Below are 18578 nucleotides of genomic sequence, written 5' to 3'. Positions count from 1 at the left end.
GTTTGGGGCTTCTCAGCCATTTGAGAGAGAGAGAGGGAGAGAGGCCCTTGACTCTCATCGGCTACTGCTATTTTCTTAGAGCATATCTCCAGTTCCTTTAAAAAAAAATCCAGAATGATCGCCGTGAGTCCCTGCACGTCACCTTCTGTCACTGTTTCCACGAGTCCCTGCATGAGTCCCTGGTCATCGTGAGTTCCTGCTAGTTGCCGCGAGTCCCTCCACATCGTTGTCTGTCACTACCATCATGATCGTTGATGCTCTGGACGATCTCTGGTGCTCTATATGGTAGCTATCGATTTGGGGATGGGGACTACTCATAAGGGCTTAATTGTCATTTCACAATATCACTTAACAGATACTGACAGCAGAGGTATGAGTCCAATTTGGTGAAAGAGAGGGGGTGTACTTCTAATATTGGCATTCTCCAGGTGTGGCGTTGTAAATTACCCTAATAATAATAATAATGAAAGAATCATTTGATCACCTTACTCGGAATTGCATTATTAGTAAAGGCATGGTCAGCGAGCATGCCTAGTCCGGCCTATCCCAAATAAACTTGCTTCTTCTAATTATATATAAACTCATGGCTCATCATATAATCTCTCTTTCACACGCGCGCACACACACACACACACACAGACACACACACAGAGATGGTGCATTTTGTTCTAGTGCATGGTGCGTGCCATGGAGGATGGTATTGGTACAAGGTTAAGCCGCTGCTGGAAGGTGCCGGCCATCAAGTGACGGCGATTGACCTTGCGGCTTCAGGGATCAACATGGCTAAAATACATGAAGTCCATACCTTGTCCGATTACACACAGCCCTTGATAGAATTCATGGACTCACTTCCTCTAGGAGAGAAGGTAACCCTAGTTGGACATAGCTTGGGTGGCTACAATTTGGCTTTTGCCATGGACATGTTTCCTCACAAGATATCTGTAGCTGTCTTTCTCACAGCTCAAATGCCTGATTGTACACATTCTCGCTCCTATGTCATGGATGAGGTACCTAATTATGTCCTTAATTAGTAAGTTTTATTCTAAGCCCATACTGTATATATGATTGCTCTGGCTTTGGTTTCTTGAGCTTATCCTTCTTGATCTATTATGTTGGAGCAAATTATTGAATGTTTCTAAGTATCTAAATAAACACAGAAGAGACCCAAATATTGAAGTGTTCCATTTGTGATCAAATTTATCAAGACATGCCATCTTTTTTTTTTTTTTTTTGCAAAACATGCCATCTTGATAAGTTTGTTAAGATAGACCAAAATAAATATTTATTATATGGTAGATCTAATGACGCCGTTCTAAGGTCCCTTGCCTAAATGTAAAGTTTCAACCCAACCAATCAGAGTTTGCTTAATGATAAAGTAAAGCTTTGAACAATTAGGGAGGCATGAAAATACATTTATGGATGGTTGAAAAAAAAAAAAAAAAACATGAATGTATGAAATTTACATCTTATGGCAAGATTCCTAAATTTATTAAAATAAAAAATTTAAGAAATAAGAAACCTACTTTTCTTCTTCTGGATTCAAAATTTCTAGAGTTCAAGACATATTTTACAGACTCTAGATCAGAATTGGTGAAGCCAATCTAATGTCTGATCTTGAATGAGGATCATCGACGATTCCCTATCCGTTGAAGAGGGATTGGCTGTCTTGTTCAGCTTCTCTCCTTCTTGGTCGATCCAACATCAGGTGATGGGAATAAGATTGGAATGTCAAAGTCTTTCTATTTCTTTCATTCCCATTCAATCAAAGAAAAATCATTGAATTTGAATGGAGTATTTTAAACTATCTTCACATTTGATCAAGTACTGAGTGACCTCCCAATAACTGGTATGGCTATCGAGAGTACCTCACTAATACTAATCACATATAGAGTTGATTCGACAAATCAACCATAGTCTGACCATATATATCCATCAATCCTTTTTCTCTTTTTTTTTGGGTAAACTATCAATTCTGAAATGTCTTCTCCCAGCCTCCCACATTATTGGGTGGGGTTAAAATGTTATTATTATTTATTTGGGAGGGTTGTTCCTACAAGGACAATCTAAGAAGGAATTTACATTGAAAAATGGTATATTTATATAGGGTCCACATGAGAGTGTGAGTGTAAGCCTCACTACAGTCTTTTTGGACTGTGCTCAAACGGTTCTCCAACGGGATTTCTCGGACCACTGCCCTATTTTTATTGCTTCTGAGGTTTGTCCTAAGCTAGCTAATTGTCCCTTCCACTTGCATAAATTCTGGACCGAGAAAAAATCATTTATCAATGTAGTGGAAGATATATGATCGTAGAACGTTGTTGGCTCAGGTATGTATATCTTGTCTCAGAAACTAAAGATGCTTAAACTTGCTATCTGATTTTGGTCTAGACAGATGTTCACAAACTTTGAGCTAGAGTTGACAAAAACAAAAGAAGCATTGGCTCTAATCCAGAAAAATTGAGTCCTTCGGGATGGATGATACCTTATTTGGCAAGGAAGCAGATGCAAAATCGGCCTACTTGAATGCCTTGAAAAATCACGAAATGTTATGGGCAGAAAAATCTTGCATCACATGGCTGCAATAAGGGGATAGGAACACAAAATTTTTCACCTCTATACCAAAATCAGACGAGCTAGAAACACCATAAGAATGGTGCAGCGTCCTGATGGATCAAATATTTATGGCAGAGATGGGAAAGCTACTCACATGCTCGAGTACTTTGGAGGCTTTCATAAGCGTATGCAAACCTCTGATCACTTGGAGATTTTGGATGCAATTCCTCCTCTAGTGGACGATGTCGATAGGTTACCTTGGATATGATTCCTAGATCTGTGGAGATCAAAAGGGCGGTTTGGGATTTGGACCCGAATAGCTCTCCTGGCCCTGATGGTTTCCTAGGATACTTCTTCAGGCATTCCTAGGATATTGTGGCCAAGGACTTCATTTGTGTTGTTTGTAAAATTTTCATCAATGGGATTATGCCCACAGGTATCAACAATAATTTCCTTGCCTTAATTCCTAAAGTTGATGGTGCCTCTACCCTAGACAAATTCCACCCTCTTTGCATGAGAAATTTCTTATGTAAAGTGATATAAAAAATATTAGCCACTAGATTATCTTTTCTATTGCCTAGACTCATTTCTGAAGAGCAGGGAGCTTTCTAAAAAGCGAAATTGATTCAGACAAACATTGGTTTGGCTTCTAAAATGAAAAATGTGATGTTCTCTGCGACCAGGGGGAATGGGTATCAAGATTGACACCCAAAAAGCCTTCGACACCATCTCATGGGACTTTCTAATGCATGTCTTGAGGCGTTTTGGTTTCTTAGCTCAATGGACAAACTAGATTTATCAGATCCTCTGCTCGTCAAAAAATTCTATTTTATGAAATGGAGGGCCTATGAGTTACTTTAATATGGAGAGAGGCCTGCGACAAGGAGATCTAGTGTCTCCCATACTTTTTATCCTTGCTGAGGGAGTGTTGTGTAGTATGCAAAAATTGGTCCAGGATGGGAAAATCAAACCATTAAGTGGCCCTAGAGGTGAGATGATGCCAGTTCACCTTTTATTTGCTAATGACACATTCATATTTGTGAATGCATCCATCAAATATGTTAGAAGTAGATTAATCTAGACTTCTCCGGCCCTAGAGGTGAGAATGCATCCATCACCTTTTACATCTTAAACCAAGACTTCTCCGGCCAACAGATTAATCTAGATGAAGGCAAGCTTTTTATAGGGAAGATTAGCCCTCCTAGAAGTAGATCCATCTCAGATGCTATGGGCGTCTCAGTTTGCAATTTCCTTACAAAATATCTCGGGGTTGATATCTTCAAAGGCAAGGTAAAAAAGCGTTTTTTCTCTCAGTTGTTGATAAGGTGAAAGATTGAATAGCTAATTGGAAAGGAAAGTTGTTTTCTACGGCTGATAGGGTCCAACTAGTTCGATCTGTGGTTCAGGATATGTGTTCATAGCATGTCTATTTATTGGTGGTCAAGCTCTCTTATTTCCTTGCTAGAAAGATGGATGCGTAATTTCATTTGGACAAGTGATGTGGACAACTCTAAGGCAGTGACAATTAGCTAGGACAAGGTATGTAGGCCAAGGGATGAAGGTGGTTTGGGTATTCGAAGGCTTCGAGACATCAACAAATCCTAGCTCTGTAAAAATCTGTGGAACATAAAGCATGGATCCTTTGGGATTAGCAGAATCTTTAAGACTCGTTTCCTCTCTAATGGATGTCTCAGAGGCTCCTATAAATCTTCCTCTTTATGGCCTGGTCTCCGAAAAGTCTAGAACTTTGTTCAATCTAAAGAGAGTTGGATTATTGGTAATGGGAATGATATAAGTCTTTGGCATGACAATTGGCTTGGGGATAGATCAATCTTTGAAAAATGTGGCATCAACCCTAACTGCACGAAAGGTTCTTCATTGAAAGTGGCGGCTTTGATAAATAATTATCATTGGGACATCCCTGCTATTTGGCTTCCCCCCTTACAAGCTTGTTTTGAAGAGGCTCGCAGCATCACTCTTCCTCAGGTTGAAGCAAAGGACGGGCGTGTTTGGAGTGGTTCTGCCTCGGGAGCCTTTTCTTCCTCCTCTGCTTGGGGTGAAATCAAAAAGCGCAACCCAAAAGTCCCCTAGTGCAACATGGTCTGGAACAAATTTTTACAGCCAAGGCACTCTACCTTTGGTTGGCGTCTCATGCACTGCAGGATGCCCACCGATGATGCAATCTCTGCAAAAGGTGTTCCAGTTGTCTCTGTCTGCAATATGTGTTTGAGGCACTGCAAATCTTTTAATCATCTTTTCTTGAGTTTTAGGGCTCTGGGGCTGTGATCGGCTCTTTTAAAGCCTTCCTTGGTATTCAGTCTAGCTATTGGGATGAATTCAAGGCTTTAATGAAAGGTTTGCGGATGGCAATGGATCTAGGGGTTCAATCGCTCTGGATTGAAGCAGACTCTGCTGCTATGATCATCGTTGTCCCAGTCAGGGCTATTCCGTGGTATGTTGAACAAGATTGGATTTCGATTCAGTATTTCCTAAACTCTATAACATGGAAGATGTCTCACTGCTTTAGAGAGGCAAACTGCGTAGCGGACTTCCTAGCAAAGGATGCAGCAAAAAAAGGTCTTTTAGAGAGGAATGTAACATTTCCCATTCACATAAGGGATGAGATCAGCCATGATTCTGAGTCTAGGCTTAGATATAGATTTGATTAACTTGGCCTTTTTTCCTCTGCTGATGGCAAGGCCGAAGGTGGAGAAAAAGTCTTAGTATTTTCTTATCGTATTTCCATGTATTTCTCCTTTTTTTAAAAAACTGCATCTTTTAGCAAAAAAAAAATGAAAATAAAAGAATCTTCTTAAGAACAACGTAGCAATATTTTTCCTTATTTCTTTATATAAGGTATTTTATAGAATTATTTTATATACTTTGCTGACTTTTAGCAAAAAAAAAGAACTTGTAAGTAAATATATAGGAACATTATTTTAATCTGCTATTCTGTTTAATGGAATTAATCACAGTTGTTCGGGAGACTCCCAACAGAATTTTGGTTAGATAGTCAATTTTCATCTAATCTGGATCCAGCGAAGCCCAAAAATATAGTGGTATTGGGCCCCAAGTGCTTGGCCTTCAAACTCTATCAACTCTCCTCCTCGCAGGTATCTCTCTCTCTCTCTCTCTCTCTCTCTCTCTACATCATGCATGTGTGGCATTCCCTTGTACTATTTATATCATGTAGTTTCAAATGTAAACATCCATCTCCCTTCCCCCATCCCCCCCCCACCCCAAAAGAAAAAAAAAAGTTTGGTTTATATCTGCGGCACTGTGGTTTCAGAATGTAAACAACCATTCTCTCTCTTGTGCTGTCACTATTTCAAACGGGTTCATATGTTAACATATCCAAAATCATTTTACCAATACTTCATGATAAAAATTGGGAAAGTTTGTCCAAATGGCCTGCTTAGAAACAAATATTGAAGTGGATGCTTCAATTTTCCATGTGGAAGAGTGATAATTTTGATAGTTAGATGTGTAGAGATTGATGCGGACAAGTCACTTGTCAAATTTCATATCCCAGCTCAATAAGATACTTTCCCTTATCTTGGTATGCAACCCATGTATTTTAAAAGTTGCTCCGATCATTATTGTGCACATTTTAATTCCTGATTTTTTATACATATATTTTCACTTGGGATATTTCCATTGGTCTGAAACTTTAGATGTGAGAAGGACCTTGGGTTGTACCTATCCAAAGAATTTGGAACCCAAATTGTCACATGGAAAATATTTTAAGACTTTTTTGAAAATTACTTTCCAAGCAAGCCTTTTAGAAAACCCTTTCCCATAAAAGTTTATGTAAATGGAAAGGAAAATACTCACTAAAGACTTCTTGTTTGACTATTTATCCTCCTCATTTAGCCGTAGACTGGCCATTATAAAACTATGATTATCATGAGCAGGAAGGAAGAGTTGTTTTTTTTTTTCACATGTCGGATGCACTTGTTTGATTCATTTTACATGGTTTCGTAATTATAATGATTTGCTATATATGCTGTTCGAAATTCACTTGTATTTTAAAGAAGAAAAAATAATGTACTCATCTTCGATTGAACATACCTTCTCACATACTCTCTACTCCTCAATCATATGGGCTCCCTAAATACGACTTGTTAGGCATTCGCTCCCATGACCCATTAGCTTGTCATGAGAGATGTCAATACATGTAGACGTCCTATAGATCTCTCTCTCTTTTTTTTTTTTTTTTGGGGGGGGGGGGGTGGGGGTGGTTGGGGGGTAAGGATCCCTCACTCTTTCAAGAATTAGGATTAGTTCCAAACATTTTACAATTTAATTTACTATTTTTTCTTTTTTATTCTTTCAGCAATCTTAAAGCTTAAAGCTATGTTTGGATGCCAAAAAAGAAAAGAAAATAAAAGAAACAAAAAAACAAAAAGAGTTTAAAGAGAGAGATAAAAAAAAAATTCATTGTGACATTATGATTTTTATCTTATTATGTTTTTGGTACTATTTTTTTTTCTTGATATTCAAAAATAGCCTAACATACCAGTTTCTCTTCACCTATGCTCTAGAGAGAATTAATTCATCCCACATATCTAATTCTTGATTGAACTGAAAAATGATATGTCAGATCATGTACAATAAGTGGTGAAATTAATGATGCATCCAAATCCAATCTTCTAACGTCACACCTAAGTGAAAGAAAACTTAATCCTTTACAAATAGGACAAAATTTTCCTTCACTGCTCGATGAAGGAAAACATGGTCAGGATGTGGTCCCCTATCTCCCCCTATTGTATGCTTTCGATGGATCATGATAAACTGATGCTCGTTCATCGTGGCCTCAAGAATATGGTAAGTATCAGGGGGTTTAGGAGATCAAGGAGGGTGTGTAACCTTTAGTCCCATATTGCCTATGGGACTAATTAATAACTTCTAACCTCCTAATATGTCGTAACGCATTTAAATCCTTGGGACCTATGATCAAAGAGAACAATATTGTGCTAAGATTAATGGGGCTGGGGGCTGGGGCTGGGCATTACATATATGTCTCTTTTTAACTCATCAATGTATTTTCTTTATTTTGTAACCCCCACCAATGATCTTTCACAAGAAATTATTATTATTATTATTTTTTGTTAGTAAAAATATATTTTCTCCCTTTTTGGTGATATTCCACAACCAAAAGGATTTGGAATTAGCGGAGATGCTGACAAGGCCGGGATCCACATTCCACGAAGATATAAGAAAGGGGAAGCCATTCTCTGAAGAGGGATATGGCAAGGTCAATCGAGTTTTCATTGTATGCAAAAAGGATTTAACAATGACGGAGGATTTCCAACGTTGGATGATTGAGAATAATCCAGTTAAAGAGGTGATGGAGATTGAGGATGCTAATCATATGGCTATGATGTCAAAGCCCGATGAAGTGTTATTGCCTCTTGGACATTGCCAACAAATATAATTGATTTGGTCTTGCACTCTTTTACATCTCTTTGTATTGATTGGTTAATGTTTCATATATCGAGAACTGATTTGGGAATTACCCTAATTTACAATAAGTTATGTGAAAGTTGCTTAAGGTAGTATGGATGAGTGATCTGATGTAACATAGAAAGAACTAAAAGAACTAGGGGTAGGAAAAAGATAACCATAGAAGTTGTGAGGAAAGACATGCATTGATTAGGTCTTGACACAAGTATTATCTTGAATAGAGCGAATAGGAGGGCTTAGATTCATGTAGTGTATCCCATCTAGCTTTGTTTTACTTCGTTATTATTGTTGTGTTATGTTCCCTTTAACTTTTATTTTTTTGGGATTCTACCTTGGATCCATATAGTCAACCCCATTAAGTTGGGATAAAACTTTATTGTTGTTGTAAATATAAGAGGAAATGTTGAACATGAATTTAGGACTATATAACATGAGTTACATGACGAATAAAATCATGCCCTTTATGATTTAGATTTACCAATTTGAAATATCATTAGTCAAAAGTTGAGGCATTAGAACTTCACTTCATATCTATCCCATTGAACCAGAGGCCTTTTTGCTTTGTTTAAAATGATTTTACATGAAAAAATAATTTAAAAACATTATTTGTCGGAGGGGCAATTTCTCTTCACCTTTTGCTTCACCCACCTACAGAATACGCATCATTTCATGGGGTGTCAAATGTAGAGGGTATTTTGGATTTTCAACTAGCATGGTAAGGCCTTAGAGCAGGCACATCGGGCCTCAATTAAAGGGGTGGTGTATCAAGGAAGTTTGGAGCAATTAAGAAGAATTAGAACACTTTTGGATGTTTATAATCTTTTTCCTACTACTTCTTTTGGCTCGGGCCTAGTAATGACGTGATTATTCTTTGGCCCATTTAGCTCATAAAGCTAAGAAAAACAAAACTTTATGTCAATATGTAATCTTGACGACAATGTTCTTTGTTCTTTAATATAATTTCCCTCTTTCTCATCCAAAAAAAAGAAAAGGAAAAAAAGAAAAAAAGAAAAAAAACTAGCATAGAGAGATTAGAGGTAATGATAATACTGTAATTTTATCGTATCAAAATCATATTGATCTGATTCAATATAGGTACTGAAAATTTAGAATGTTTTCGATATGATACAATCCCAGTATCTACTTTCTGTTTTATTGTACCAAATCAAAGTGTATTGAAAAATTGAAATCGTACTGAATGACACCTGATACATCCAAATTGATTGCCCCATAGGGCAAGGACACGTGTCACCCACCTGGACACGTGTCGCCACCTGATAGAGGCTGCAAGGACTCCTACTCCGTCAACCGCGTAAAGAGAATATTCCCCACGAAGGGGATAGGACATATCCGAGTAGGACTCGAAAAGGAAAGGAGGCAGACCCGAGGAGGACTCCTCCAAGGAAAAGAGAAACTGTAAACCCTAAGGGCTATAAGAGAGGGCCGGAGAGGAGGAAAAAGGTAAGCATCAAAACCCACACTATTAATCCTATAAAAAAAATGTGCGACCGATCTCTAACTTGAGCGTCGGAGGACTAACCCCGGACAAAGCTCCGGGCCTCTGTCTTCTGTGCTTGTGCAGGATCAGCTCATACAGATTTTCGACAGTAATAGATTGGCACAGTTCGTGGGAAACGAAAGTAATGGTGGGGAGAACCTACAATTGTAAGAAGACGAGAGCAGCATCGAACATGAACATGGGGGAGGAGGAACCTTCAGGAGGGCTCCCTCCCTCGACGAAAATTGGACGAGAAAGGGGAAACGATGATCGGGAAGGTTCCGTGAGGTACCGGCATTTGGCCGGATATTCAGTACGTGGAGATAGTAATCCTCCGCGCCCTCCTGGAGCCAGGAATATGTGACAAGGGAGCAGTTCGAAGCCCTCCAGGACAAATATGATCGAATGGCCGAGGCAATGAAGGAGGTCTCCAAAGTTGTCTCTCAGAAGACCAGCTAAGCACCGCGAGGCCCCCATATCTAGCCCGAGAGAGCTCGAGACGAGGACCAGAGCAGTACAGGATTGATAAGGTCCGATTATAATTTTTGAAACCGAGCAATGAGGGAAAGTCCTGCACCCAGGGGAAGGACGCGACGTGCCGTCGGAGACCGACATGGGGAACCACGCCAAGGAGACGAACAGAGACACGAGGACTCAGGGTTAAAGCAGATGATCCTAGACTTGAAAGATGAGATCAAGAAGGTGATAGAAAATTAGATGGGAGCTCACGAGCCAGACCTCACTAATGACACGACTCTAGCTGATGAGGTTATGAGGTACCCGCTCCCGATCGGCTTTCGCCTGCCAAAGTATGACACTTACGACGGGTCTGGGCACCCTGTCGATCATCTGGAAGGCTTCAAGGTCGCTATGCAGTTTCATCGAGTCTCGGAAAACATCATGTGTTGCGCGCTGCCATTGACGTTCAGAGGAGCGGTAAGGCTGTGGTACAACCGTCTGCCGACGAATTCGATCCATAGCTTCAGTGATCTAAGTTACTTCTTCATGAAGGGATTCTCCAGTAGCCAACCCCTTCAGAAGACTACGTTGAACTTGACCAATGTCAAGCAACATGAAGGAGAATCACTGAGGAACTACATGAAGCGCTTCCAACAAGAGAAGATCACGATCAGAGGTCTGGACCCGAAAGAAGAGTTCATAGCCCTACTGGGAGGCATCAAGGATAAGGAGCTGAAAAGGTCTTTGGCGAAGAATACACCGAGGAACCTGGCCGAGTTGAGAGCTCGGTGCGATAATTACATCCAGATGGAAGAAACCCTTCAAGCAGATGAAGAAGTTGAAAGGAAGACGGGGAGGAAAAGGATCTCAAGGAGCGACGACAAACCCTTTGAAGAAGGCAAAAGATGAAAGTGTGAGCGTGGTCGGGCACCCAGTCCACCAAGGAAGTTCAAGAAATACAAGCCCCTGAATCGGAGACTAACGGATGTACTGATGCAGATAAAGGACTCCCCGGATGCCAGAGCCATGAAGTAGCCAGGGAAGATGGGACGGCACCCCGAGAGACGCAATATGGACAGATATTACCACTTCCATAGGGACCACGGCCACGGCACCGAAGATTGTTGGCACCTCAAGGGGGAAATAGAAGGAATGATCCGAAGAGGATATCTAGGCCGATTCGTGGATTGCAAAAAGGAGGATGCCCAAGATGGTAATGACCGTAGGGACAATCGTCGGAGAGATGGCAGAGGCCGCTATGAAAGAAAGGGGCCAGCCAGCAGAGGCAATCATGAACGACAAAGGGACCGGACACCTGAGGAAGCTAACCATTGCCTCCGGGATGAGAATAAGAGTCCAACTAGGGTTATAGCGACAATATGTGGAGGCCTAGCTGCTGGAGAAAGTTTAGTCTCGGCTAGGAAAGCAAAAGCCTATGCAAGAAGCGTACATGTGGCTGATTGGTCGAACAAGAAGGCGAAGACGGGGATGGTTATTTCCTTCTCAGATGACGATCTGGAAGGGGTGCACACTCCGTATGACGATGCCCTGGTAGTCACTATGACCATAGTGGATTGCAGAGTGAAGAGGATCTTAGTGGATAACGGCAGTTCAGCTGATATCCTGTTTCTTGAGGCTTTCCAGAAGATGGGCCTGGACGAGGGAAAGTTGAAGAAAGTCGAACACCCGTTGCAGGGATTCTCCAGCATCCCAGTAAAAGTGGAAGGATCGATTGAGTTGCCAGTAAGAGCCGGCACCAGAGATCGCCAAGTAACAGTAATGATCAACTTCCTGGTAGTAGGCATTACCTCGGCATACAACGCCATACTAGGGAGGGTTGGTTTGAACCTACTAAAGGCTGTCATCTCCACACCCCATCTCAAGATGAAATTCCCAACCAAGAACAGTGCCGGGGAATGTCGAGGTGATCAAGAGGCATCCCGGAGGTTCTACGCCACTACCTTGTGGGGAAGAGAAAAGGCGGGTGAGGCACTCCCGATAGAAGATCTACGTGATGACGCCAGTTATCAACGAAGGGAACCGGCTAAGGATCTGGTATAAGTTGAGGGCGAAGAGGTGGATAATGCTCGGTAATTCCAAATCGGGGCTACAATGCCGAGGCAACAATGAGAAAAACTTGTCTCATTCCTCCAAAACAACTCTGACGTCTTCTCCTGGTCGGCTTCAGACATGTTTGGAATAGATCGAGATGTAATAGAGCATCATCTGAATGTTAACCCGGCAAAGAAGCCGATGCAACAGAAGAAGAGGACTTTCACCCTCGAAAGGCAGCAGAAAATAGACGAAGAAGTAGAGAAGTTGTTGAAGGCCCAGTTCATCCGCGAGATCCAATACCCGAAGTGGATATCCAACGTGGTGATGGTCCTGAAGGAAAATGGAAGTGGAGGATCTGCATCGACTTCACTGACCTGAACAAGGCCTGCCCGAAGGATGGATACCCCCTACCGAAAATAGACCTCTTCATTGATGCCACGGTAGGATACGAGGTGCTGAGCTTCATGGATGCGTACTCGGGGTACAATCAGATCAAGATGTCAGAGGTTGATGTCCTGAAGACATCCTTCGTGACTGAGGGAGGACTGTACTGCTATGAAGTCATGCCCTTTGGGCTAAAAAACACAGGGGCCACCTATCAAAGGTTGGTGAATAAAATCTTCAAGGGGATGATCGGTAAAACCATGGAGGTATACGTGGACAATATGCTTGTAAAAATCCTGAAGGCGAAACAACACATTCAAGACTTAGAAAAGGCATTCTAGGTGCTGAGGCAGTACGGCATGAAGCTGAACCCGGTAAAGTGTGCATTCGGAGTAGCCTCGGGAAATTTCCTCGGCTTCATTGTCTCAGAGAGGGGAATTGAAGCCAACCCGGTGAAAATACAAGCCATTCAAGATATGAGGTCACCCCAGAACGTGAAGCAAGTCCAGGAGCTAACAGGCAGAGTCGCCGCCCTAGGGCGATTCCTATCTCTGTCGGCTGACAGATGCCTCCCCTTCTTCAGAGCCTTGAAGGGATCCAAGAAGTTCGAGTGGACGGAAGAATACGAAAAGTCCTTTGAACAACTAAAGGAGTACCTGGCCGTACCCCCACTGCTGACAAAGCCAAATGCTAGGGATACCTTACAATTGTACCTTGCTTTATCAGCAGTAGCTGTAAGTGCAGTACTGACGAGGGAAGAAGGAAGGCAACAATGGCTGATATACTACTTCAGCCGAACCCTGTTAGATGTCGAAACAAGATATAGAAAGACGGAGAAAGTGGCATACACCCTGGTAACAGTGGCAAGAAAGCTGAGGCCCTATTTTCAATCGCATACGGTATGCGTGCTCACAGACCAGCCCCTGAAGAAGATACTACAGTGGCCGGATATGTCCGGTCGCTTGGTAAACTGGGCCATAGAGTTGAGAAAATTCGACATCCAGTACAAACCGAGAACCGTAATAAAAGCACAGGCCCTCGTAGACTTCATAGCCGAGACGATGCTCCCTGACGATCCCCAGAAATCTTTCGAGGACTGAGAAGAAAAGGCTTGGGCATTGTACGTGGATGGTGCTTCCAATAGCGCAGGAAGCGGCTCAGGGATCATATTGGTTAGCCCCGAAGGTTTCAAGATCGAGTACACCCTACGGTCCGACTTCGATGCCTCCAACAACGAAGCAGAGTATAAAGCGTTAATAGTCGAAATTAATCTGGCACGGGCTTTGATGGTATAGAAGCTGGTGGTGCATAGTGATTCATAGCTCGTGGTACGACAGGTGAATGGAGACTACGAAGCCAAAGAACAAAGGATGGTTGGGTACTTGAAGATAGTGCAAGAAAGAATAACAGCCTTCAAGGAATTCGAGGTAAGGCAGGTGCCACGAGAAGAGAATGCTAGTGCAGACGCACTGTCGCAGTTGGCCACCTCTGACTTTGCAGACCTTGGATGATCAATGTATTTTGAAGGGCTACCACAACCGAGTACCGAAAGACCCCAAGAGGTATTACCTGTAGGCAAACACGGTCATAGCTGGATCGATGCCATAACCGAATACCTCAAGGAAGGAAAGCTCCCAGAGAATAGGGACGAGGCAAGGAAAGTACGGATGAGGTTAGCACGTTTCCTTCTGAAGGATGAGACGCTGTACAAAATAGGGTTCACCGTGCCGTACCTCAAGTGCCTGAACCCCGCCGATGGCGAGTATGCACTCAGAGAAGTGCATGAAGGGATATGCGACCAAAACCTGGGAGCCCGGTCCTTGGCACAAAAAGTGCTGAGGCAGGGCCTGTTCTGGCCAACAATAAGGAAGGTCACAGCCTCGGTTGGGGGCTCTGGCTAAGGTCGAGCTGACCTGATCGAAGGTCACGGCCACCACCTCGGTTGGGAGCAGGCTAAGGCCGAGCAGATCTGACTGAAGGCCACCACCTCGGTTGGGAGCTTAGGCTAAGACCGAGCAGACCTGACCGAAGGTCCTTACCTCGGTTAGGGGCTCTGGCTAAGGCCGAGCTTACCTGATCGAAGGTCACGGCCTCGGTTAGGGGCTCTGACTAAGGCCGAGCTGACCTGACCGAAGGTCACGGCCTCGATTGGGAGCTCCAGCCAAGGCCAAACAGACCTGACCGAGGGTCCTTACCTCGGTCGGGGGTACCGACCAAATCCTACTTGTTTGTGATCCCTGAAGTCCACGGCCCTCGGACATGGGAAACCTCTCGGATAAGCCGATGGAGCAGAACAAAGCCTCGTACTAGAGTAGAGGCCTATTAATCCTAGGGCCGCCCAAGGGTTCGACCTTCTTGCACCTACCTGCGGGCTAAATATCCTTTATCAGAGAAAATGCAAAAAAGTAAAAGGCAAAGGTATCCGAAGAAAGGGAAATATTCATTCATTAAAAAAAGGCCCGAAGGCCGAGATTACACGAAAAGGCCCGAAGGCTCACATCACAAAAAGAAAAAAGAGAGGATAGCCCGAAGGCCGAGATTACACGAAAAGTCCCGAAGGCTCACATCACAAAAAGAAAAAAGAGAGGATAGCCCGAAGGCTCATATAACAAAAAAAGAAAGCCCGAAGGCTGAGGTAGGGCGCAGGGTGGCTTCAGGGGGCGTCTGTCGGATTCACAGCCTCGTCGTCGGCATGGTGGAGGATCTCCCCATCGGAGCCATCGTGATCGGGAGTTAGAGGCACCTCATGTTGCAGCTGAACCTCACCTTCCTAGCTACAGCCTTCACCGTCGGCGTCGACAACCTTGGTGGCTGTTGGGGCTGCCTCAACACACTCTTCTTCGAAGATGAGCCCACTGTCCTCGAAAGAGACCTCTGGGTAGTGCTCGAGGACCCAGTCTCGGACCTCAGTAGCACCCATTGTGAACCCAGGGGTGATGCCGCGTTTGACCTCCTCCTGAAAGCCCTCAGAGGCCCTATACATCTCTGCCCCTCAGGTCTCGGCCTCTTGAACCCTTTCCGTTATCTGCGCCTTCAGCTCCATAAGCTTCTGATCGCATTCCTGGCGAGCACGAAGAAGGTCCGCTTCCAGGTGCTCCACCTTCTCGAGGAGAACCGAATGCTCATTCTCTAAGACTGACTTCTCGCGTTTGGAAGCGTCGAGGTCTCAGGCCATGGCTTCGGCCCGGATCGCCAGCTGACCCACTTGGTTTAGGGCCTGTATAAGATACCGATGGTCAGTACGTTGCAATGATCATAAATCAAGGTTTGGAAGACCGAAGCTTACCCCTGCCATGAAGATGCAGGCGCTAGTTATCATGGTCGCCATCCCTTGTCGTTGTGCTTTGGCGGCATCTCGGGGGAGGCTGCCCTTCAGTACCAGCTCACGAATGACACGGCCGACGGATAGGGTGCCATCTTCTTTAACCGACCACCGAGGGAAGAAGCCAACCTCGACCCTAACATTCCCAACCCTCGGGCTTCTGAAGTCTGCCACGGGGGAGGAGTCTCGGGCAGACAAGCTATGGCCTAGGGCGGCGAGGGCCTGGACTGCTTTGGTACTAGGTCCTTTGGCCCTGGACCTTTTCTTTGGTGGGGGAGCTTCGGAAGAGAGAGGACCCTTCTTCTTCCCTTTCCTCTTCAGCCCCTGCTGCTGCTGCGCATCCCGCACCCTGACCTCCCTTATTTGGACTTGCCTCTCCGCAACTGCAGCCCTAGCCTCAGCCCTGGAGATTTGTACTGCATGAAGACGAAGGGATTTAATATGAAACACAAGTACCTGAGGCAAATAAACTTGGGCTGGCCTAAGACTCACCCAGGTTAAGCCCGAATCTGAACAAAATGGCATCGAACTTAAGGCTGTCAGACTCAACTGGAGGGCAGATGTAATACCCTACTTCTTAAACCCAGTATGATTACATGGTTGACCCGATTTAACTATGCAGGAACCGAACCGGAGAGGGTTAGAGCGGGCTCCTTATGGGCTATGATGGCAAGGGTGACCTTAAACACTGGCTGGCCCGATGAGTCGGAGCCAGTGCCAGAAGAGATGAGAGTGCCCAAGCCGTGTACATGCACCTACCATAAGGCCATGTACAGATAAAGCAGGTATTGTAGCCGTATATTAAGGTATATACGTATACTACATCGTATGCCATGGTGGGGTTCGCGCCGAGGCCCGAACTCGGTCAAAATCCCAAGTTTTGGCCCTCAGGTGGGCGGACAGGTGGGTGCACCCACCCACCTGAGTGACCCATCCATGTGCACTATTCACTTATTTAGGAATTATATATATAGCATTTATGATTTTTTTTTCTTTTCATTTATAACACCCGTACGTTGGGGAGGACAGTAAAGAGGAGAGAGAAAAGAAAGGGAAGAAGAAGGGAAGAGAAGGAAGAGGAAGAAGAGAAGGATTTCAGCAGCGCCGAAGCTTGATCTTCCCATTCCGGTGCCGATGGAGTGATCTTCAACTCTAGATCTACATTTAGAGGTAAACAAAGTTGGGTTCTTTGAACGTTCACCATACCCAAGCTAAAACCCTTGATTCGAGTAGGGTTTCTTGAGATCTTGTAAATCCCCTTTGAAATGATGAATCTAAGGTTTAATAGATGATTTATGTGTTGATATTGAAGGATTTGAAGAGATATTGACAAGGTGGAAGAAGCATTGTGGGTTTGAAGTGATTTGGAGGGTTTGAAGTTGTTCTTGAGCAAAGAAGGTAAGATGGTTTCCCATCACTTGAATCTAACCTAGATCTAGGTTAGAACCATCCTATAAGACCTTAAAGGTGTGAAGAATGGGTTGGGAAAGACCGCATTTGAATCCCCAAAGAATGGAGGAAGTTGAGAAGAAACAGCAGGTTTTCCGCCAAGACCGTTGGGCGAAACCAGTGGGCCCCTACCCGCCTGTGAGCACCCACCTGAGAGAGCAGGGGCCTTCGGGCACAACTGGCGGGCCCAACCGGCTGGCTAACTGGCTGGCCATCCTACCCGCCGATCCTAACAGGGGCCCCCTGGCCCAACTGGCGGGCCAGACCGACGGGCCCCACCGGTGGGCCCCTACCCTCCGGTCCAAACCAGTGGGTAGGACCGGTGGGCCAGACAGCCCACCTGTCTGACCCACCTGTGTGGCTCTAAAGGTGATCCTTATGTCCGATTGGACCCAAATCGGACGTGTGACCTTCTTTTAACGTTATAAACATGATTTTGTCATCGAATCTTGTTAATTTTGATTTCCAAATGATGAAATACTAACTCCGCTCAATTATGTTAGGTTCACCAAATCCTACCCGATTCGCACCGGATCTCATCCGTACCGAACGGGAAACCTTGTACGCTATAAGTAAGTGGGGAGAGGACGTTTGGCCTTATTTCAAGGCAATGTTTGGCATTCATTTAATTGTATCTAGTCTAGTCATGCCATCATGAATATGCTATGTAGAATAGTCATCCTCACATTGATATGCATGTGTGCTATGTTTACTTTCCAAATGCCAATTGAATGAGATGTTTATATGTTGAATGGGACATCATTGTGCATGATGCATTGATAGACTAGATGCCGTAGTCGGCTTGAAAACAAGTGCATTGGTAGCCCGTGGAATGGGACGCGGTGGCACTATGTAATCGTACTATTGTCATATAAGAGCATGCGGTATTAGGATTTTCACCATCCCATGCTACGACCCTTCCCAACAGGGGTTAAGGTGTTGGGTTATCATTTGGGGGGAAGCAGTGGTCGCGATTGTCGGGTCACTGTGGCGGTTAGACATAACGCCCGGCGGGTCAATAGGACAGTCGGCAACCCCGGTGGTACATTCAAGAGGGCCAATCGTACTGCTTATAAATTGCTGGAGTCAGCACCTTTATTTTCAGTCATTTACATTTCTGTTGAGAGCCGGTGGACGGCATTGTCTTTACTTTTTTGAGTACTCACGGTGGGCCTTCTTCGACAGCCCTATGGGCGTATCGGGGGAGGGAGTTCACGGCTCGTACCCGGAGTATACGTGCACTGTGGCTGTAGTAGCACTAAAACCCAGGACTTAGTAATGTTGCTTAGGTGGATGTGATTTAAAATGAATAGCATGGCATGTAGTGCATATGATGTGTTTTGTTGTGTGGACTACTGTGTGGTCCATCTTACCACTTACTAAGCTAGTGAG

General features: G+C 44.1%; 1 pseudogene; it reads left to right on the top strand.

The window, feature by feature from the left end:
- Positions 1-653: 653 nt before the first annotated feature.
- Positions 654-7994, top strand: LOC122092733 (annotated as a pseudogene).
- Positions 7995-18578: the final 10584 nt, after the last annotated feature.

Source organism: Macadamia integrifolia, chromosome 11 (assembly GCF_013358625.1).
Source record: "Macadamia integrifolia cultivar HAES 741 chromosome 11, SCU_Mint_v3, whole genome shotgun sequence".
In the NCBI taxonomy this organism is placed as follows: Eukaryota; Viridiplantae; Streptophyta; class Magnoliopsida; order Proteales; family Proteaceae; genus Macadamia; species Macadamia integrifolia.
This window is presented reverse-complemented; position numbering and strand designations above follow the sequence as displayed.